The following is a 25,398-nucleotide window of genomic DNA, read 5'->3' as shown; positions in this document are numbered from 1 at the left end:
TTAAGTGTGTCTTGTAACCCAGAAAAGGTCTGATGGATACTAGGTGAGTATATGCAATAGTAGCTTTCTCTCAGTGTGTCAGATGTGCCATCAGTTGACTATCTGAGTCAGTTAAGGATGAGGAACATTAGATTCTTGTCTTGACATCTCTCTCAAGATTAATCTGGTGTGTTATAACTATTATACTGGAAGACTCCACTACCTCCTCACATTTGCTTACATATTAACTATGCAAATCTAAGTAAAAGAGTGTGAAATCCTTATTTCTATGATTTATCTTGCAAGTATACATATACAAGGTTGCACTGGTGGTTCAGTGGTGAAGAATCCACCTGCCAAATGCAGGGGACACGAGTTCAATTTCTAGGTCAGGAAGATACCCTGGAGAATGAAGTGGCAAACTACTTCAGTATTCTTACCTGAGAAATCCCATGGACAGAGGAGCCTGGCAGGCTATAGTTCATAGGGTCACAAAAGAGCTGGACACGACTTAGTGACTAAACGACAACAATGCATATACAAATATTTTACAAACTTTAAGATATCTCATCTTTCTCTATGCATGGTTTAGAGAAAGACACACTTTGTGGAATGTCCAAATGCAGACATACTAGATTTGTGCTTTCCTTAAGTATATATTTATGCACATGAAATTTCCCTTCATGAGGTAAATTTTAAATAAGAAGGCTTCATAAATATTTTCAAAATGGATTATTTGAAAATTACTTTTTAAATTAATAGATTATTAAAAGAAAATTTAAGTGAATCTTTTTTGTTAAGTATCATGGATTAGTGTTTTGTTTTGTTTTTTATTCTCCGGATGGTTTCTTTGATACTGTGCTTTTCAAGTTTTGTTTGCTAATTTACTCTTTGCTTTTTAAAATCGTGATATTTATTAAAATAATACCTTTCAGTATTAAAAGTGATTTTCCTGAAAATTGCTGATAATTGACACAATAAGTTCAAAAACCCTAAATGAAGCAAAAACAAAAGAAACTGAATTGTTGAGTAAGAAAAAAAATCTTATAATAATATTAGATTTCTATTTTCTCATATTAAATGTATTGTGCAATTTCGGATTGAGAAAAATGTAACATTAATACAAAATTAACAATATTCTTGTCATCAGAGTGAAAAAAAGATCAATGTTTCTGTTACTATAACCTCTATGCCTAAATGGATACATTAAATATTTACACAGTCTAACACATTTAGTGCATTGATGTGCTAAGTGATATGAATTTTAAAAATAAATTTTAAAATAAATATTGTGTAAGGATGTAAAATTGAATCTCAAAGTCACTTACTTTTTTCAATTGTATTGATATTTTCAAAGAATCTGCTTTATGTTACACTGACTTTCCCTGCTCCTTCCTGTTTGCAATTTAATTGAATTTTGGTAAAGTTTTTTTATTTCCTTTCTTCTGCTTGCCTTAGGTTTGCATTGCTCTTTTTCCTTTAGTCTCTTGAAGTAGGAGGTTAGATTATTTATTTTAAGTATTTTCTATCATATGCATTTAATACAATAAATTTCCTTTTAAGCAATGTTTCCTTCCCTATATCCCTTAGATTTTTGTTTTTTATATTTATTTAGTTCATACTATTGTTTTAATTTCTCTTAAGACTCCTTCTTTGGCCTATGTGTTATTTGCAAGTGTGTTTCTTATTCTCCAAATATTTTGGAAGTTTGGAGGAATCTTTTAATTATTGACTTCTAATTTATTTTTGTTCCTCACTCAGAATATACTTTACATGATTTATACATATTTTTTAATTTGTTCACTATGTTTCATGACTAAGAATTGGAACTACTTTGGTGAATGTTTCATTGGTTAAACAGCAAGCACTGGTGAATTTGAGAATTTTCATTTTGCTGTTGCATGGAAAGTTTTATAAGTATCAATGAGATTAAGTTGATTTATATTTTTGTTTGGGTCTTCTATAATCTTGTGCATTTTCTGCCTATTTAGTCTACTAATTATTGACAAGAGGATGTTGAATTCTCTAATTATACGAGTGGATAATCTCCTTTGACCACTGTAATTCTTGTTTCACATGTTTTGATTTTCTGTTATTAGGTAGATAGATGTTTAGGATTGTTGTGTTTTCTTGGAGAATAGACTTTTTTTATCATCATGAATGCCCTGTTTATCCCTAATAACATTTGTTGGTTTAAAATCTAATTTATCTCAAAATAACAATATAGCTTTGCCAACATTAGTTTTACTATTATTAGCCTAACATAAGTTATGCCATTATTTTGTTTTTAACGTGTGAATCTTTATATTTGAAATGGATTTTTGTAAAACAACATGTATTTGGGTTTTGTCTTTTTTTATCCACTCTGACAACTGCTGTCTTTTAATATGTACACTTAATGTGATTGTTGATAGACTGACATCTTTCATTTAGATAACTTTTACATTGATGACATTTGTTATTTTTCCCTTTTATAATCCTATATTCTCTGGTTATATGCTTTAATATTTATTTATTTAATATGTGTATTGTCTATACCAGGTTCAAACTTCTAAAACTTGGTATAGACAATACACATATTAAATAAATTCGCTACTGTTGAATACAAAGTTTCATACAATCACATATAAGAAAATTTTATTTCATCATCGTTTTCTTTACTGCTATTCCTTTCTTTATGTGCAACTAAGTTTTGGCCTACAATATGTTCCTTCTGACTGAACAATTTTGACACTTCTTGCAGGACAGGACTGCTGGCAATGGATTCTGTTATTTTGTTGCTGTAGTTTGAGAAATTCTCTATTTCTACTTGACTTTTGATGGATAATCCAAATGAATATAAAATTGAAGTTTGATGATTTTGTTCTTTCAGTGTTCTCCTTACTTACAATGTTTCTGATCAGAAGTCAGTTGTGATTTTTGATTATCTAAGGTGTACAACTTCTCACTGTATTCATTCAAAGCTTCCTCTCTGTCTTTGGTTTTTTGGAAACTTGAATATAATTTATCTATTAATAGGTGTTTCTTTCTCTGTTGTGTTTTGTTTTGGTCTTTATCCTGCTTAGTGTTCTCTGTGTTTTATGAATTTGTGGCTTGGTGATTTGATGTTTGTCATTATTTTGGAAAGTTTTAAGCCATCAATTTTTTAATAATAATGGTTAATTAAAAATTTTATTGAGATACAGTTGGTATCATATGAATTATACCATTAAAGTGTATAATAATTCAATGTTTTTTAGTATAGTCAGTGTGTGTATGTGTCCATAACTGAGTCATGTACGACTCTTTGTTATCATATGGACTGCAGATCACCAGGCTCCTCTGTCCATGGAATTTTCCAGGCAAGAATACTGGAATGGACTGCCATTTCCTACACGAGGGTGTCTTCCTGACCCAGGGATTGAACCCATGTCTCCTGCATAGGCAGGGTGATTCTTTACCTGTGTTACCTGGGAAGCCCCATGATCCGTATAATAATTAGTCTATGTTCCACCATCAAATATTCAATGTTAGAACATTTTTATTGCTCCAAAAAGAAACCTTGTGCTCTTTAACTATCATTCATCATCCCTCACGATCCTCCCCTTCTCTAGGCAACCACTACTGTTCTTTTTGTCTCTGTAGATTTTCCTATTTTAGACATTTATATGAATATATTCTTTTGTAAATGGCTTCTTTTTTTTGTCATAATGTTCTTAATGTTTTTGGCTATTGTTACTGAAAGTATTTCTTCTGCACCTTTTCTCTCTTTCTCCTTTTATTTCAATTATGTATATGTTACATCTTTTTGCAGTTGCTTCAACTCTTTGCAGATGGTTTGTTCTTTTTGTTTGTTTTTCTTTTTTTAATTCACATTTCAGGTTGGAAGTTTCTTTTGAAAAGTCTTTAAACTCAGTGATTCTTTTCTCAGCCTTGTCAAACCTACTGATGAATCTACCAAAGAATTCTAAAATTCTTTTATAGCGGTTTTTAAAAAATATATTATTTCTAGCAATTTTTTTGATTCCTTCTTAGAGTTGCTGTCTCTCTGCTTATATTACCCATATTCTTACATATTCCCTATTTTTTTCATTGGTGACTTTACCAACTTTCATTTCACTTTTTTCCCCCCATTGGAGACTTTACCACATTATTTACAATTGCATTCTCAGGCTGATAATCTAACATCTCTGCCATATCTATATCTGTTTCTGATGCTTGCTTTTTCACCTCACAGTGTTTTTCTTGTCTTTTAGCATGACTTCCATTTTTCATTGAAAGTCACACAGGGTTTATTGGGTAATAGGAAATGAGGTATATATAAGTCATTAGTGCTACATTTTATGTTAACATGGATAGAAGCTGAACTTTGTTTTAAGTTTGCAAAGTTGCAAATACAAGAGGTTTCAAAGCACTTTAATTGCCTTTGTTTTTTACTCCCATTCTGTATTTAGGCTTTTCTAACTTGCTCCTCTTCAGAGAGTCCATGGCTTGTAGCTCTTAACACTGAGAACTGCAGGGCTCTTGGCGCAGAGCAATCCTGTCCAAACTTCTGCTCTGAGAGACAACCAAACTCTACCTTGGCTTCTTAGCATCATAAAGCTGTGTACCTAAGATGGCCTAAGTTTCCACTAGAATGTTGCCTGACAAAGTTCAAAGGTGCTGGGATAATTTACTCTTTGTTCTAGCCAACATCTGAAAGGCTGCTAGTCTCCCCTTTCTTATAACATTCATTAGAAATGTCTTACAACTGTAAATATGTAGTTTTTGTAAGTATCTTTCTCAAGGACCTGAGAGCCATTCTTTTGAAATGTAGTCTTTGGGATGTAAAAAGCCTCCTTCTCCCAGTCTCTGCTTTTTTTTTTTTTTTCCTTTTCCCTTAGTAGGCACTCTGACAGGTGAAAGGATTGGAGTGGAAGGATGCCCTTCCTCCCACAGTCTTTCTTTCTGACAGCCTTCCATGATGGAGAACACTCTGAGTATATTTCACAATGATCTCTGTTTTCTCTCCACCTGCCAGAGCCATAAGGCTTCCTTCTCAAACCTTCAACATGATGAGACTCTGGTGAGGTTCCTAGAGGGAAAGACTTTGGGACCCTTTACTTCAGGAGTCTCTCACTTTCATGCTAGTCCAAACTCAGCCTTCAACCATTTGTCAAAAGTAACATTCTCATGCTCTTACCAGTGTATGATTCCCATCAGTCTCTGTTTCTGAGAAGCAGATTTTGTCTGTGACTCAGGCTTCCCTGGTGGCTCAGGTGGTAGAGAATTGCCTGCAACAAGGGAGGTCTGGGTTTGATCTCTGGGTTGGGAAGATCCCCTGGAGGAGGACATGGCAACCCACTCCAGTATTCTTGCCTGAAGAATCCCCCTGGACAGAGGAGCATGGCAGGCTACAATCCATAGGGGTCACAAAAAGTCAGATATGACTGAGCAACTAAGTACTTTCACAAAGGGCTTCACTGGTGGCTCAGTGGTAAAGAATGCACCTGCCAATGCAAGAGACTCAGACTCCATGCCTGGATCAGAAAGATACCTTGGAGAAGGAAATGGTAACGCAGTCCAGTATTCTTGCCTGGGAAATCTCATGGACAGAGGAGCCTGTAGGTTATAGTCTATGGGGTCGCAGAGAGTCAGACACAACTTCCTGACTCAACAATAACAAAATATTCATAAAAGTAACTGATTTTCAGTTTGTCTAATTTTCCTTTTTTAAGGGTAAGGAAGGTAAAGAAAGACACAAGTTCCTTATGTCAGAGATGATGTTAGACAGTTTCCCTTTCTCCTGCACCCACTCATCCTTCCACACACCCAATTCACTTTTGTTTTCTTCTGATTGGCGCCATAGTTTTCCCTTTTCCAGAATGTCATATATTTGGGATCATACAGTATTTATACTTCTCAGTTTGGCTTCCTTCACTTAGTTATGTACATTTAAGCTTCTTCTATGTCTTTTCATGGCTTGATAGCTCATTTCTTTTTAGTGCAAAGTAATATTCCATTATCTGGATGTAACATGGTTGTTTACTCATTCATCTACTGAAGGACAATTTGAATGATTCTAAATTTTGACAATTATGAATAAAACTGCTCTAAACACCCATGTTCAGGATATGTGCAAGCATAAGACTTCAACTCCCTTGGGTAAGTACTAAGCAGTGAAGATGTTATAAAGATACTTGTAATACTATGCTTATTTTTATAAAAACTGCCACATTGTCCACCAAACTGGTTGTACCAATTTGCATCCCCATCAGCAGTTTATGAAAGCTCCTGTTACACCATAACCTCAAAGCGTTTGACACTGTCAGTGTTCAGAATTTTGATATTGTCAGTGTTTTCTACTTTCTAATAGGCATGTGCTGGTATTTCATTATTTCAGTTTGCATTTTGCTGATGACATGTGATGCAGAACATCTTTTCATACTTATTTGTCACCTGTACATCTTCTTTGATGAGGTATTTCTTAAGAATACCAGCTGTTTGATATCCTATTGTTGAGTTTTAAGAATTTTGTGTATATTTTGGATTACAATCCTTTATCAGATATGTCATATGCAAATATTTTCTCTCAGTCTGTGGCTTGTTTTCTTACTCTCTTGACATTATCTTTTGAAGAACAGATGTTTTTACTTTTAATAAAGTATAGCTTATTAATTAATTTTTTCATGGATTGTATCTTTGGTGCTCATTTTGAGTTAATTTTTTGCGGAAAATGTATGATCTATTTTAAGATTCATTTTTTTTTGAAGGTGTATGACCATTTGTTCCAGTACCATTTGTTAAATAGACTATCTTTCCTTCATTGCATTTCCTTTGCTTCTTTGTCAAAGATCAGTTGATTATATTGTCTTGATTAGTGTAACTTTATAAGAAGTCTGAATTTGGGTAGCATCAGTCCTTCAATTGGGTTCTTCTATGTCACTATTATACACTTACTTCTTTTAAAATTACAATTTGATTATATTATCTGCTTCTATTTAAATACTTAATGATTTCCCATTATTCTTTTAAATAAGCCCCAGGTCCTTCTATTGGTTTTAAGTTCTTTGATGATGTATCACTTATGAAAAGCTTTCACTGATCTTATGCCAAATATATTTGCATTTGTTGATCTTTGCCAATCCACATGGGATTGGTGGACTTCCATGACATCTCCAAAAAGAGCACACTTGCTTCAACTCCAGGACCTTTGCACACATTGTTCCTTCAACTTGAGCACTTCTCCTCACCCATTGACTACTAAATCCCTAGTAATTTTTCAATCACATATTAATTGTGACATTTGTCTCACCAAACAAGCCTTTACATATTACCCCAAAGCATATATTTTATTGCATCCAGGCCACCTCTCCTTTCACTAAATACAATCATACATTTACAGCTACTTTATTTGAAATAAGGAACTTCCCTGTAGCTCATATGGTAAAGAATCTGCTTGCAATGCTGGAGACCCAGGTTTGATCCCTGGGTCAGGAATATCCTCTGGAGAAGGGAATGGCAACCCACTCTAGTATTCTTGCCTAGAGAATCCCATAGATATAGGAGTCTGGTGGGCTACAGTCCATGGGCTTGCAAAGAGTCGGACACGACTAAGCAATTAAACACACAGCACACACCTCTACCAGACCATAAAAACTTCAAGGAGAATCTGTGCCTCTTTCCCTTATTGTAACACAGTGCTTGCACTTCAGTTATCTAGGTTATTAAATCCAGAAACTTATCTGATTGTTTTTCATAGAGAAACAACCTTCGTCACATTTTATATTGGAAAGAATGAATACTATTATACTGTGACACAATGTGAAGACTTATTATTATTTCATATTTGGATATTTTCACTGATTTTTAGTCATTATTATTTAGAAACACAATAATGCTATAGTGTTAAAGATAGTTTTCTAATCTTCTAGTCTTTTTTTCATTTAATTTATACATCTCGCTTCACTTCTGTATTCCATTTCTACATAAGCACATCAACATAATAAATGATCAAATCAGTAAGATAATCAATATTTTTATACAATGTTTTCCAGCATATCAGTAATATACATTTGTCTGAATTTTAGACATTATCCAAACATTCTTAACACTTAAGTTTATTTATCAATATTAGTAACTGGGGACATTTGACAAGCTCTAGACACATATTTCAGTTGTAACAGTCAGGAGTGGAAGTGCTACCATCATTTAATGGGCAGATGCTTCTATAAATGTTAAGTTCACAGACTAACTCCTCTCCACTCCAGGAGAGAGAGCTGTGAAGCTCAAAATATCAATAGTACTGAAGTTGAGACACCCTGCTATATGCAATCCAAAGTAACAGCTTTTTGACATAACTTTTAAGGTAAAGGGAAAATATTTATTGATGAATGCTCTCAATTAACCAAGTGAGAATAAGGATCAGATTGTAGTATCAATTTTTTTCTTTTGTGAAATTATGCTTAAACTTGTTTGTGATGTATTAATTTAGATACAAAACACTGTTTTGATAGTAGTATTTTTATAAGACAGAGGCCAATATTTCAACTTATCAGTTAATCATACTCACTGTTTGAATGCTTATAACATTTCGGTAATGGCATCATTACCAAGTCAAACTTGGGTCTCTCACCCATTCCCAGTAAAACTAATCTACTGACACCTGGTTATGGTGAAGGGAAGTGCATCATTTATTGCAGGATCCAAACAAGGAATCCAGGGCAGCTAGTACTCAAAGCTCCAACTCTCTGATGGGTTTTAGCAAAGCATTTTTAAAGGTGAGGTGAGGGAGGGGTATCCTGGGGCTACTTCTTTAAAGGAATCCCCCCTCTTACACTCCAGTTGTCACTGTCTCATACAATGTGGTTCATTGATCATTTTTTGGCTCTTTGAAACTTACCACACACATATCCTGTCATACTTAATAATGAGGAACTAATATTACTACCATTACATCACAATGTATTATAGACATAAAGTGTAACATTAAATTTCAAATTCCAATTTAATTGATTTTTTGTCATAAGCTATTGTTGTTGTTCAGTCATTCAGTTGTGTCTGACTCTTTCTTACCCCATGGACTGCAACATGCCAGGCTTCCTAGTCCTTCACTATATTCCTGAGATTGTTAAAACTCATGTCCATTAAATTAGTCATGCTATCCAACCATCTCATCTTGTGTTGCCCCTTTAACTGCTGTCCTTAATGGTCCCCAGCATCAGGTTCTTTTCCAACCAGCTGGCTCTTTGCATTAGGTGGCCAAAGTATTGAAGCTTCAGCTTTAGCATCAATCTGTCCAATGAATATTCAGGGTTGATTTCCTTTAGGATTGACTGGTTGGATCTCCTTGCAGTCCAAGGGACTCTCAAGAGTCTTCTCCACCAACACAGTTTGAAAGCATCAATTCTTTGGTGCTCAGCCTTCTTTATGGTCTAACTGTCATATTCATACATGACTACTGACAAAACCATAGCTTTGATTATCTGGACCTTTAGGTTTGACCTTTTTCAGCAAAGCTATTCTTGTACTTGCTTATTCAGTCAGTTCAGTTCAATCACTCAGTTATGTACTACTCTTTGTGACCCCATGGACCACAGCAGGCCAGGCCTCTCTGCCCATCACCTACTCCCGTAGTTTACCCAAACTCATGTCCATTGAGTTGGTGATGTCATCCAACCATCTCATCCTCTGTTGTCCCCTTCTCCTCCCGCCTTCAATCTTTCCCAGAATCAGGGTCTTTTCAAATGAGTCAGGTCTTTGCATAAGGTGGCCAAAGTATTGGAGTTTCAGCTTCAACCACCAGTCTTTCCAATGAACACTCAGGAGAGATTTCCTTTAGGATGGACTGGTTGGATCTCCTTTCAGGCCAAGGGACTCTCAAGAGTCTTCTTCAAGACCACAGTTCAAAAGCAACAACTCTTCAGCACTCAGCTTTCTTTATAGTCCAACTCTCCCATTCACACTTGACTACTGGAAAAACTATAGCCTTGACTAGATGGACCTTTGTTAGCAAAGTAATGTCTCTGCTTTTTAATATACTGTCTAGGTTGGTCATGACTTTCCTTCCAAGGAACAAGTGTCTTTTAATTTCATGGCTACAGTCACAATCTCCAGGGGTTTTGGAGCCCCCCAAAATAAAGTCATACACTGTTTCCACTGTTTCTCTATCTATTTGCCATGAAGTGATGGGACCAGATGCCATGATCTTAGTTTTCTGAAGGTTGAGCTTTAAGCCAACTTTTTCACTCTCCTCTTTCACTTTCGCCAAGAGACTCTTTAGTACTTCTTCACTTTCTGCCATAAGGCTTGTGTCATCTGAATATCTGGGGTTATTGATATTTCTCCCAGCAATCTTGATTCCAGCTTGTGCTTCTCCCAGCATGGCGTTTCATATGATGTACTCTGCAGATAAGTTTGGAGAAGGAAATGGCAACCCACTGCAGTATTCTTGCCTGGAGAATCCCATGGATGGAGGAGCCTGGGGGGCTACAGTCCACGGGGTTGCAAAGAGTCAGACAAGTTAAATAAGCAGGGTCACAATATACAGCCTTGATGTACTCCTTTTCCTATTTGGAACCAATCTGTTTTTCCATGTACAGTTCTAACTGTTGTTTCCTGACCTGCATACAGATTTCTCAAGAGGCAGGTCAAGTTGTCTGGTATTCCCATCTCTTGAAGAATTTTCCACAGTTCGTTGTCATCCACACAGTCAAAGGCTTTGGCATAGTCAATAAAGCAGAAATAGATGTTTTTCTGGAACTCTTTTGCTTTGCCGATGACCCAGAAGATGTTGACAATTTAATCTCTGGTTCCTCTGCCTTTTCTAAAATCAGCTTGAACATCTGAAAGTTCAGGGTTCATGTATTGCTGAAGCATGGCTTGGAGAATTTTGAGCATTACTTTAACTAGCGTGTGAGATGAGTGCAATTGTGTGGTAGTTTGAATATTTTTTGGCATTGCCTTTCTTTGAGATTGGAATGAAAACTGACCTTTTCCAGTCCTGTGGCCACTGTTGAGTTTTCCAAATTTGCTGACATATTGAGTGCAACACTTTAACAACATCATTTTTAAGGATTTGAAGTAGTTCAATTGGAATTCCATCACCTCCTCTAGCTTTGTTCGTAGTGATGCTTCCTAAGGCCCATTGACTTCACATTGTGGGATGTCTGGCTCTAGGTGAGTGATCACATCATCATGATTATCTGGATCGTGAAGACCTTTTTTTACAGTCCATCTGTGTATTCTTGCCACCTCTTCTTAATATCTTCTGCTTCTGTTAGGTCCATACCATTTCTGTCCTTTATTGAACCCATGTTTGCATGAAATGTTCCCTTGGTATCTCTAATTTTCTTGAAGAGATCTCTAGTCTTTCCTAGTCTATTGTTTTCCTCTAATTCTTTGTATTGATCACTGAGGAAGGCTTTCTTATCTCTTCTCGCTATTCTTTGGAATTCTGCATTCAAATGGGTATATCTTTCCTTTTCTTCTTTGCTTCTCGGTTCTCTTCTTTTCACAGCTATTTGTAAGGCCTCCTCAGACAGCCTTTTTGCATTTCTTTTCCATGGGGATGGTCTTGATCCCTGTCTCCTGTAGGATGTCAGGAACCTTTGTCCATAGTTCATCAGGCACTCTATCAGATCTAGTGCCTTAAGTCTATTTCTCACTTCTACTGTATAATCATAAGGGATTTAATTTAGGTCATACCTGAATGGTCTAGTAGTTTTCCCTACTTTCCTCAATTTAAGTCAGGATTTGGCAATAAGGAGTTCATGATCTGAGCCACAGTCAGCTCCCAGTCTTATTTTTGATTCTTTGCATCTTTGGCTACAAAGAATACAATCAATCTGATTTTGGTGTTGACCATCTGGTGATGTCCGTGTGTAGAGTCTTCTCTTGTGTTGTTTGAAGAGGGTGTTTGCTATGACTAGTGTGTTCTCTTGGCAAAATTCTATTAACCTTTGCCCTGTTTCATTCTGTACTCCAAGGCCAAATTTGCCTGTTATTCCAGGTGTTTCTTGACTTCCTACCTTTGCATTCTAGTCACCTATAATGAAAATGACATCTTTTTTGGGTGTTAGTTCTAAAAGGTCTTGTAGATCTTCATAGAACCATTCATCTTCAGCTTCTTCAGCATTACTGGTCGGGGCATAGACTTGGATTACCGTGATATTGAATGGCTTGCCTTGGAAACAAACAGAGATCATTCTATCATTTTTGAGATTGCAGCCAAGTACTGCATTTTGAACTCTTTTGTTGATTATGATGCCTATTCCATTTCTTCTAAGGGTTTCTTGCTCATAGTAGTTGATACAATTGTCATCTGAGTTAAATTCACCCATTCAAGTCCATTTAGTTTACTGATTCCTAAAATGTTGACTTATTATTAGGAATCAAATGGACAGTCACATATGTTTCTTTTCTTCTAAAATGTTAATCTGTATGTAAAGGGTTCAGATAAGATGAGTATGATCCACTTTTTTATATTAATTTAATGAGCCTATCTGTTTATGCCAAAGTAAGTTTATATTTACAATCCTTCTGTTTGGCATATTATGTTTTACCTTTCATCCCTTCAGCTTGCTATGAGTTTGTTTTTCTCTTATTTTTCTAGTATCTTGGGGGTAGGAACAAATATTGTTTTGAAACTTCTTCTTTGTTTTTTTTTTAGTTGTAAAATAATTGGCATAACATTATATTAATTTCAGGTGTGCAACATAGTGTTTTAATATATATATGTACTACAAAATGATTACCACAGTGACTAATTCACATCCATTATCATAAATAGTAGCAAACTTTTCTTCTTGTGATGAGTTATTTTATTTAAAAGCTTTATTGAGAACAAAAATCACTTACCAAAGATCCCTGCTGTTAGAGTGTACAGTTCAATGATTTTGTGTATTCACCATGGTGTGCAGCCATCTTCATTATTTAAATTTATAGTATTTTTGTCCCCCTCAAAAGAAATCCTGCACTCACTGGTATAATTTCCCATTTCTACATCCCCTCAACCCCTGATAACCATTAATCTACTTTCTCTCTTCATGGATTGACCTTTTCTAAATGTTTCATATGAACAAAATAATACAGTATGTGGCCTTTTGTGTCTGGCTTCTCACTTAGTATTTTTTTTCAAGTTCCATGCACTATATATCAGTAGTTCACTTCTGGTCAACCCTCTTTGCCACTTAAAAATATATAACGTAGTATAATCAACTATAGTCACCATGCTATATATGATGTAAAGGTACGCTTGACATATTTTTACTCCTAAAATTTCTATCCACTTTAGTTTTATCAATCCCACAGAATATCCTACATCAAACCCTTTCTAAATACGCTTCACTGAGCTGCAATGATTAGCAGACTAATATATTTACTTTGTTATGAAATAATACTGTTATTTCTACCCAAGTCCTTCCTTTCTTATATAGGCAGGAACTGTGCCTTTCCATTTGTAATGTCTGTATAATAGAACTAATGCAGATTATAGTAACACCTTTAAGTCTGGTTGCTTAAGTATATTTTTATATAATGACATCATAGGCAATGATCTTCAAATTATATCTTTTGAGTTATACCTTTCTAATGACTTTCAGATGATTTAGACAGGGAAAAAACATAATGTCTGCTTTGCTTTAGATATTGTAGTTATAGCATATAGCTCTATGACTGGTCTAGGAGTCTGTTTTTATGACTTCTAGAAAAGTCTAGTAAACTGACTTGTGTTCCAGTTCCACAGTTTTAAGTCCAGGGATGTGTTAAACTGAGTAAAATGAATAGGTCTGGTGAAGCCAAGAGTTCTGAACAAAGCCTGGGGTCCAGCCTGCATGTTTTATTCTACACTATATTATAAATGTACTGTATACTGTAAAATGTGGAGATCACTGATGTGAATATTGCCCAGATAAAATAATGAAATAGTTCCTGACCCTTTTCTCCTTCTTTCCCATCCATCACTCATTAACACACACATGATCGTTAAGACTGGACAACTACCCAGTTGCTCTGTCCAAAACAGAAGGATTTATGTCCTCAGGAATCATAGCAGCTAGCAATTCACAGTTAACATCACCTCCAAGAATTGCCTTTAGCCAAAGAAGTCTGTCTCATATAAGTTTGCTCTCTCTTTATAGGGTAGTTTGCATGTTAACACTTTTCAAGATGGGGAGAAAATAGGCCAGATATGTTGTCTCAATTCATGACAGTTGTGAAGATAGTATCATTAAAAAAAAAAAAAGAAACAGTTAAATTTGAATTGCAGGTAAACAATTAATACTTTATTGGCATAAGTATGTTCCCTGTAACATTGTGGCATACTTACACTGAAGTATACCAAAATATAGACCTACAACAAAAATGTGTGTATTATCTAACAGAAATTCAAATTTAACTGAACACCTTCTATTTTTATTTGTTAAGTCTGGCAACCCTGTCTGAAGGATCATGCCAGCGATCTCTGCCCAGTCTTACTTTTCTCACTCATGGACAGGTGTTCTTCAGTGAATTCATCTCAGTAAACTGCTTTCATTTGAATAACTGTCTCAGGGACTGTTTCCCAGGAACCTTATCTATGTCAGTTGGTGCAAATCATGGTCCAAAAAAGCAGATGCTGAAATGAAATTTTCGGAATCAAAGCATTTGCTAGCCAGTTGGCAAAGACAACCCCATCACTGGTGTACATGGGGTACTGAGAGTCCCTTATATGTAGTAATGATGCCACCATTAAAATTTCCATGATAATAAACTGGGAAGGGATTCAGTTGGGGGGTGTGGAGCAGTGGTTGGTGAAATGTCTCATATCTCAGTCTTTTGAGACATTTAAAACTAGTAATTATAAGGACTGTGAAATAGGATAGCTGCTACTGAGGTCATTAATACATTGGGTAAAAGAGAACAACAAAATTCTTAAATTAATTGCTAACTTAAAGTAACATAGCACATAAACATATAAATGTAATCATCTTCTATATCCAGAGGGCAGAAAAGCTAAAATTCAAGCCCACTGATTAATTAGAGGGATAACTGAAATACAGAAAATGTAAATTCTCAATCCAGAATGCTATGCTAAGGGCAAGACCATGATTGGAAAAAAAAAAAAAAAAGATGATAAAGCATAGGTGGAGATAACTGTGTCAGAAATCCAGAATCTCTTGTTTGTTTCTTGTTTGTTTGTTCTTTAATCCTCTGAGTCAACAAATATGGCCCTTTAGTATTAAAGGGTAGTGCTTGTCCTTTACTTGAAGCTGATAACACACTTCTACCTTATAAGACAACTTGTGCCTCCTTGTCATGTATCTCAATCTTCTTCAAGACTATTAGATCTTTAAATAAAGATAAGCCTCAATATATACTATCTAGGAGGATGCTACTAATAAGTGCTTCTACTGAGAGATGAAAGGGATTATATCTCACTGAAAATGTAGGATCTAAGCTATGTGTAGTGTCAGGATCCAGGAGCATGTTCATGGGACGGGGTCCTAAGGACACTAGATCAGGAATAGTTGGATATGAAGCTGAATAATAACATTTACAATAGCCCTGAGATGGAAGCAACCTTAGTGTCCAATGATGGATAAATGGATAAGGAAAATGTACACATACACAATGGAATATTACTCAGCTATGAAAAGAAACAAAACTGTGCCATTTTTAGAAACATAGATAGACCTAGAGATTGTCATCCAAAGTGCAGTGAGAAAGAGAAGAATAAATATTGTATATTAATGCATATATGTGGAATCTAGAAAAATGCTATAGATGATCTTATTTCCAAAATAGAAATAGAGGCACAGATGCTAGAAAATATATGTATGGACACCAAGGAGGATGAATTGGAAGATTGAGACTGATGTATATACATTATTGATTCTGTGTATAAAAATGATAACTAATTAGAATCTACTGTATAGCTCAGGGAACTCAGTGCTCTATGCTAACCTAAATTGGAAGGAAATCCTAAAAAGAAGTTTATGTGTATACATATCGCAAAGAGTCGGACACGACTGAGCGACTTCCCTTTCACTTTTCACTTTCATGCATTGGAGAAGGAAATGGCAACCCACTCAAGTGCCTGGAGAATCCCAGGTACGGGAGAGCCTGGTGGGCTGCCATCTATGGGGTCACATAGAGTCGGACACGACTGAAGTGACTTAGCAGCAGCAGCAGCATAGCTGATTCACTACTGTATAGTAGAAACTAACACAGCACTGTAAAGCAACATATTCCAATTAAAATTAATTTTAAAATAATCTATTAGTGTAAAAGCACTCTTCCTTATTACAGATTTCATACCCAGACAAAGACCTTAGAGTACAGCACTAATTCCTGGATGGCTTTGGAAGTGTGGGGAAAGCAATGCCCAGGCAACGTGAGGTAGAAATTCCAGAACTTCCATGTTGGGAAGTTGGAGACAAAAATTCAAACCCCAGTGAACTTGACAGACTATTGTGGATATACTACGTAAGACTGGACAATCTACCAGTTGACTATTTTCCACCAAAAGCCCACATTTACCATCATAACAGGAAAAGCACTGTGAAACGTTCACCAGCTTTATTGGATCAATGACAGCTTCCTATATAGATTACAACTGATGGTAGTTCCTTTAGAGCAATGAAGATAATAAGATCACAGAAGTACTCATCTATTAAAAGAAAAATTATGGATATAATTATTGAAATGAGCAGAAAAATTAGAGTGGAAACAGAAGCCAGATATAAGTATGGAAATTGTTTTACTAAAGAACATTGCCTGTAAATCTTGTCCTTAAGGATGCTGCGTGCTCTATCTATAATATTTGAATATTTCAAAGAAGATGGATAATAAAAGAATAGTGTTCTAGTTCACTATCTATAATAGTGCACACAACATCCATAAGGGCAAGATATACAGACAATGTTTAAAAGTATTTCTCCATTTATGCAATGAAAAGAAATGAAGCATGAATGATTAGAATGTGAAGGGCAGCCAAGCCACTAAAACATTATAATTTCCAGCACAGTTTCCAAACATGTGTCACTTTTAAAATCCAGAACCCATTTACTGAAGGACGGGGAAGTTTCCCATGAGAAAGTACCTTCAACCCCACAGCAAGTTTATATGTTAATGATCATCAATGCCTTTTCCCAATGAGGCATATAGTCATTTATTCTGATAACTGTGTACTGAGGAAAAGGAGATACTAGACATTTCATTAACTCCAGAACAGAGATCCAACCCAACATTTGTACTTGGAAATGCAAGGCAATTTTATAGTCATCTTATTTGTGAGGGTCTTGTAAAAATAGTATCCTGGCAAAGAGATTGCACACCAAGAATATGCAATTTAAGTCAAAAGCCTCAGAATTTTGAAACTCAGTTTTACTATTACCAGCTGAGACAATCTGTTCAAAACAAGTTCTTTTTAGTCTCCACTTCTACATATGAAAATGAGCTTTGTTCATACTATAATACATTATAGAGTAAAAATCATATAGTTTCTGCTTAACAAATATTTCTCTAAGTCCCACTGGGAAAATAATACATTTCCTTCTTCTCAGAGCTACATAGAGGAAAAAGGTGCACACCAATCAAAACTATCTTTCATTGCAAACTCTATTTTTTAGACTTTTCAAAGATTGGCATTGGCACTTTTTAGATGAATGAAATGCTTGTATCTCTAAGAATCCTGCATATGAAGCTGAGTCTTAACTAAGGACTCATGTGAGTCTAAAGCTCAATATACAGAGAGTGAAACTGAGTTTTATATGCTGAGAAGGTTGTTTAAATATTAGTTGAGTTTTGAACATCACATGAGTTAGGGGGTGCCCACCCTCTGTACAAAACTCCAATATAATTTTTATTTGACCCTCTGTATGCTCTGTTCCCCTGTATCCTAATTTCTTCCTGTATCTGCAATTCTGAAACTGCCGATTCAACCACTTGCACATTGTGTAGTACTATAGTATATATTTACTGGAAAGAGGTTGCATATAAGTGGACCTAGGCAGTTCAACCTTCTGTTGTTCAAGGGTCAATGGTATTTCCTTGTATTCAGGAATTCAGACAAAATCTGTTAGATTTTTTTTTTAGATAATTGTAGGTCCGAATAGTTCAAAGAAAATGGATAATATATATATATGTATATATATAGTGTTCTGGCCCAGATCTACCTCATAGCAGATCCACTCTCCATGAACCACACAGTAGTGATTTCCCTGATCTCACAATTAATAATTATATAAAGGTATTTGATGGCTTTAAGACACTGTTGTGGGAATGCAAACTAGCACAGCCACTATGGAGAACAGTGTGGAGATTCCTTAAAAAACTGGAAATAGAACTGCCATACGACCCAGCAATCCCACTGCTGGGCATACATCCTGAGGAAACCAGAATTGAAAGAGACACGTGTACCCCAATGTTAATTGCAGCACTGTTTATAATAGCCAGGACATGGAAGCAACCTAGATGTCCATCAGCAGATGAATGGATATATATACATATGTACATAAAGCTGTGGTACATATACACAATGGAGTATTACTCAGCCATTAAAAAGAATACATTTGAATCAGTTCTAATGAGGTGGATGAAACTGGAGCCTATTATAGAGAGTGAAGTTATCCAGAAAGAAAAACACCAATACAGTATACTAACACATATATATGGAATTTAGAAAGATGATAATGATAACCCTGTATGCAAGACAGCAAAAGAGACACAGATGTATAGAACAGTCTTTTGGACTCTGTGGGAGAGGGAGGTGGGGTATGATTTGGGAGAATGGCATTGAAACATGTATAATGTCATATAAGAAATGAATTGCCAGTCCAGGTTCGATGCAGGATACAGGAAGCTTGTGGCTGGTGCACTGGGATCACCCAGAGGGATGGTATGGGGAGGGAAGAGGGAGGGGTTTTCAGGATTGGGAACACGTGTACACCCGTGGTGGATTCATGTTGATGTATGGCAAAACCAATACAATATTGTAAATAATTAGCCTCTAATTAAAATAAGTAAATTTAAATTAAAAAAAAAAAAAGAATAGCAGCATTCACCTATGACGTAAGAGCTATCATATTAGGGAAACTCAAATATAAGCTGTTGAATCTGGCCCTTGTTCCATGAATATAATAAAGTAAAAGCAATGCCACATCTTCAGGGAAATGTCAGAAATCAAAGCCATTCTTGAAGATCTTAAGTGTTAAATAATATTGATCCTCATCATATCCCTCTTTGATTCACAAATACGGTTACTGGAGTAGTTCTATGGACCCTGGAAAATGAAGTTGGCTACTGAAAACTCAATCAAGTGGTAGTCAAATATATCTTTGTTACAGCATATTAACATGATCTCCGACTTTTGATTTTGATTTTTTCTATTGCTATGAAGAAACAGATGAGAAGCAGTTATTGCTGATGTAGTATAAACAACAGGATATATTTCACTTTGTCCCAGAGTTATATTAAATGTATTAAATATTAACTTTCTTGTTGACCATCATAATGTAGGTCAAAAGTACCTATAGTATCTGTGCACTTTGCTTAATATTACATTATTTCTTTCTATTGATGAAATCACATTAATTAAATCACATGAACGTACAAGAATACTGAAGGTCTTGGGAAGACACAGCATTCCTAAAGACAGGTGATAAAGCCTACAAAAATTCAAGACCCATTGAAGCAATGAAATTTTGTAATTGTTCTAGTTGTTTGGGATATGTTGAGACTTAAATAAAGAATAAATTATCAGGTTAATGAATCTTATGTGCCCCATCATTTAAAAAAATGTTTAACAAAATGTTTAAAAAAGTTAAACACTTATTCAGCTCATACCTATAGTTAGATGGTGGGTGGGAGAGGCAGAGTTAATACTAGGCAGTTGCTGCTGCTGCTGCTGCTAAGTCACTTCAGTCGTGTCCGACTCTGTGTGACCCCATGGATGGCAGCCCACCAGGCTCCCCCATCCCTGGGATTCTCCAGGCAAGAACACTGGAGTGGGTTGCCATTTCCTTCTCCAATGCATGAAAGTGAAAAGTGAAAGTGAAGTCGCTCAGTCATGTCTGACTCTTAGCGATCCCATGGACTGCAGCCTACCAGGCTCCTCCGTCCATGGGATTTTCCAGGCAAGAGTACTGGAGTGGGGTGCCATTGCCTTCTCCGAATACTAGGCAGTAGAGACCAATAAAACCAGGCCTGGATCTGAGATTAGTTGGTTGGGCATTTGGGTGTAGGTTGAATATAGACAATACTGTATTATAGTCCCACTCAGAGGTGACACTGAAAAACATTGGTGAGAGGAAACCCTCCCAATGATTAGAAGTGAAGATGATGTAACTGATCCTTTACTTTGTGTGGAAAGAAAAGTGGTACATGATTAGAATTTATGTAGAACCATGGGGGCATCTAGCAAGGAGTGGAAGATAAAAGACAAGGGGTTCCCTAGAAAAAATGTGTGCAGAGACTTTCAGGAGTGCACATAAATTGTGAAGATCTTTGGTCTGATATTGCATGCTAAAGCCTATCAGAGGTCATAGATTAAAAACAAAACACAAGTGGATTGAATGACTTAGAAATTGACATCAGCCAGTCTCTTTCATTTACCATGCCCAGTGTAGACACCTTGGGTGATGAATGAAGCAACCATGGTGACAAGTTATTGCAATGGACCAATTCACTTCTAACAGGGGCAGGGATTTTCTCAGTTCAGTTCTGTTCAGTTGCTCAGTCGTGTTTGATTCTTTGCAACCCCATGGACTGCAGCATACCAGGCTTCCTTGTCCATTACCAGCTCCTGGAGCTTGCTCAAACTCATGTCAGTCAAGTCGGTGATGCCATCCAATCTTCTCATCCTCTGTTGTCCCCTTCTTCTCCTGCCTTCAATCTTTTCCAGCATCAGGGGCTTTTCCAGTGAGTCAGTTCTTTGCATCAGGTGGCCAAAGTATTGCAGTTTCAGCTTCAGCGTCAATCCTTCCAATGACTATTCAGGACTGATTGCCTTGGACCGGTTGGATCTCTTTGCTATCCAAGGGCCTCTCAAAAGTCTTCTCCAACACCAAAGTTCAAAAGCATCAATTGTTTGGTGCTCAGATAAGATCATGGCATCTGGTCCCATCAATTCATGGGAAATAGATGGGGAAACAGTGGAAACAGTGTCAGATTTTATATTTTGGGCTCCAAAATCACTGTAGATGGTGATTGCAGCCATGAAATTAAAAGACGCTTACTCCTTGGAAGGAAAGTTATGACCAACTTAGATAGCATATTGAAAAGCAGAGACATTACTTTGCCAACAAAGGTCCATATTGTCAAGGCCATGGTTTTTCCAGTGGTCATGTATGGATATGAGAGTTGTACTGTGAAGAAGGCTGAGCACTGAAGAGTTGATGGTTTTGAACTGTGGTGTTGGGGAAGACTCTTGAGAGTCCCTTGGACTGCAAGGAGATCCAACCAGTCCATTCTAAAGGAGATCAATCCTGGGTGTTCTTTGAAAGGACTGATGCTGAAGATGAAACTCCAATACTTTAGCCACCTCATGTGAAGAGTTGACTCATTGGAAAAGACCCTGATGCTGGGAGGGATTGGGGGCAGGAGGAGATGGGGACGACAGCGGATGAGATGGCTGGATGGCATCACTGACTCGATGGACGTGAGTTTGAGTGAACTCCGGGAGTTGGTGATGGACAGGGAAGCCTGGCGTGCTACAATTCATGGGATCACAAAGAGTCAGACACGACTGAGCGACTGAACTGAACTGAACAGCTTTCTTTATAGTCCAATTCTCTCATCCATATATGACTACTGGGGGAAAAAAAAAGCTTTGACTAGACAGACCTTTATTGGCAGAGTAATATCTCTGCTTTTTAATATGCCATCTAGGTTGGTCATAGTTTTTCTTCCAAGGAGCAAGTGTCTTTTAATTTCATGGCTGCAGTCACCATCTCCAGTGACTTTGGAGCCCAAGAAAGTAAAGTCTCTCACTGTTTACTTTGTTTCCCCATCTATTTGCCTTGAAACGATGGGACAAGATGCCATGATCTTAGTTTTTTTGAATGTCGAGTTTTAAGCCAAATTTTTCACTCTCCTCTTTCACTTTCATCAAGAGGCTGTTTAGTTCCTCTTCTCTTTCTGCCATAAAGGTGGTATCCTCTGCATATCTGAGGTTATTGATATTCTCCTGGCAATCTTGATTTCAGCTTGGGCTTCATCCAGGCTGGCATTTAGCATGATGTATTTTGCATATAAGTTAAATAAGCAGGGTGACAATATACAGCCTTGATATACTCCTTTCCCAATTTGGAACCAGTCTCTTGTTCCATGTCCAGTTCTAACTGTTGCTTCTTGACCTGTGTACAGATTTCTCAGGGGCATTTCTCAGATATTTTCTGGACAACATCTATTATGTATATGGGTATGCCTTTTTTGATCATGAAGTCTCAGAGACCACTACAATTTAAGAGTCTACAGAGCATAGGATCCTGATTTGTAATTCTGAAGAACATCACAACACCAAAGGATTCGCACTTCTAAAACTGAATTATGATGTTGTCCACAAGATCATGGAACTGACTTGTCCTATTATCTACCACACCACCCAGAAATTTCCAATAAATAGAATGATGCAGAAGCTTTTAAAGGGAGAACTGAAGCTTCAGCTTGGAAGGTATACCCTCTGTAGATAGGATGTCATTTTCAGTGATGGAGCTGACAACCTGATGAATGAATATTATATGATGTTATGTCTCTAACTGGTAAGAACACGTGATTCAAGGACTCAAAAATATAAATAAGACTAAACTTCATTTACCTTCATTGTCAGTGATCCACTTGGGTAGTTTGGGTCTTGATTTCTATGGTTAAAGTTATGGTTTTTCCAGTAGTCATGTACGGATGTGAGAGTTGGACCATAAGAAAGCTGAGTGATAAAGAATTGAGGCTTTCCAATTGTGTTGCTGGAGAAGACTCTTGAGAGTCCCTTGAACTTCAAGGAGATAAAATCAGCTAATCCTAAAGGAAATCAATCCTGAATATTCATTGGACCGACTGATGTTGAAACCCTGATACTTTGGCCCCCTGAAAGGAAGAGCTGTCTCAATGGAAAAGACCCTGATGCTGGGAAAGATTGAAGGCAAAAGGAGGAGAAGGAGACAGAGGATAAGGTGGTTAGATACCATGTCATAACTCAATGGACATGAATTTGAGCAAACTCTGGGAGATAGTGAAGAATGGGCATGCTGCACTTCATGGAGACACAAAAAGTTGGACACAACTTAATGACTGAACAGCAACAACACATTTCTGCAACTCTGGAATTTGCATATCTATGGGTCCTGTTTCCAGACAGACTATTACTATCACCAGAGACAACAAGGATCCCATTATGTTTTAGGTTTTATGTGTTGCCTAATCACTCTGGGATCCTCAATGATGCCAGAAGATGAGAATGAAATGAAAAGAAATCTATATCCAGGCAGGAATGATTTTCTCTGATCATCTATAGGAGATAGGGCATCTATTCCATAATAAGAACAAGGAAGAATACTTTAGGGATCTAGGTGATTACCTGGGGGATTATTGTTATTCCCCAGTGCCAACTCAACAATCAATAGACACATGCAGCAACTTTAGGAAGGAAATGACAGCTACAGGCTCAGAGTCCTCAGGGTTAAGTATCTTGTGTCACCACAAGACCAGGTAAGCTATGTGATCATTTGAATTTTTGAAGAAGCAAATGATAATAATGAATTCAATAGCCAGATGCTTTGGGCAGGTTAGGGATATTCCTATAATATAAAGGGTAAAGGGAGGAAGAATCAGGGAAAACCTTAATACTATGGTGCAAGTCTGACAGATGTGAAAGAAGAGGGAAGATTGTTTGGTAAGGGCTTCAAATAGCAGTAGACCTCCAAAAAGACACAGGTAGATTGATGGAGAGCTCCAGCAAACGAGAACCTTTGTATGGAGACTCCACTCAGATCTAGTGCTCAAATTGTATTAAATTATGTGAAGAAGAAGTACAGAGAGAGTGGCCTCAGCAAGGCTGCTGGAATGAAACTAAAGGTGTAGCGACTACCAGCTGTCAGGCAAGTACCTGACTTATAGTGGGTGTTCTTAAAAAGAGACCTGAATAGTTGCATAATTCATGTCTGCCACAGCCACCTGTATAAGCAGACAAGGGTATTAAAAGGGGAAGAGAGTGAATGTCAACTTCATATTGAGGTTAGATACAGTGGCAGACTCTGTAGCTCATTCCACCAAAAGTTTCGTCAGTTTCCCAGGAAAACAGACCATCCAAAATCTTTGAATTGTGCACAGATGGGTGAATTTATTATATGAGTCAGTGCATCCACATAAGGCGTGGACTTAGTGGTTGCCTCAGACACCAAGCTTCTCATTCCAGGACTAACATATTCACTCCCCAGATTCAGACAGTGACTCCTTCTTCAGGAATAGTCTTTTCCTGAAAAGACACACATATCTACATTTCACAATCTGTTTCCTGTGATTCTAACCTTTAAACATAAAGATAGCTAGAAAGATGATAGATCTATATATGGATAAACACACTAGTACCCCACCCCACACACACATATACAAAATATATGACGTGAAGATAATCATGAATAGGTGAGCATGAGCTTCTGGAAGTTCTGATATAATCCTAACCTATACTCACATTTTTTAAAATTTTATTCCCTGTTGAGTAAAGATCTGTGTCTTTGATCACTCACCATAAGCTTTATTGATTTTTAAAATCCCTTGGATTGATGCTATATTTTTTAAGGTCTCTGACTAAATCTACCATGGCACAAAACTAGTTTTTAAAACCGAATTTGTCAGAGCAGTAGTTAGAATTGTATGTGTGAATGTGTCTTTTTTTTTTTTTTCACTGAGCTATTTATAGAGCTCTTTCTAAATTATCTTCACCGTATAGTTTTCTTTATTGCCCTCTCAGTAACTTAAAAAAAAAAAAAAACAGCTTTATTGCTGTATATTTGACACATAATACACTGCATATGTTTTTAAATTAATTTTTATTGGAGTATACTTGCTTTATAGTGTTGTATTAGTTCCTACTGTACAGCAAAGTGAATAAGCTATATGTATACCTATATCCCCTCTCCTTTGGATTTCCTTCCCATTTAGGCCACTACAGAGAATTGAATAAAGTTCCCTGAGCTATACAGTAGGTTCTCATTAGTTATATATTTTATACATAATATCAGTAGTGTATATATGTCAATCCCAATCTTCCAGTTCATCCCATGTCTCCTTCCCCCAACTCCATGGTGCTCATGTTTGTTCTCTACATCTATGTCTCTATTTCTATTTTGCAAAATAAGATCAACTATACCATTTTCCTAGATTTCCATATATGTGCATTAATATACAATATTTGTCCATTGCACATATTTGAAGTGTATAAGTGATAAGTCATGACATATGAATACATATGAAATAATCACCACAGTC

Source organism: Bos taurus, chromosome 17 (genome assembly GCF_002263795.3).
Source record: "Bos taurus isolate L1 Dominette 01449 registration number 42190680 breed Hereford chromosome 17, ARS-UCD2.0, whole genome shotgun sequence".
NCBI classification, from domain to species: Eukaryota; Metazoa; Chordata; class Mammalia; order Artiodactyla; family Bovidae; genus Bos; species Bos taurus.
The sequence above is the reverse complement of the archived record's forward strand: the minus strand, read 5'-3'. Positions refer to the sequence as shown.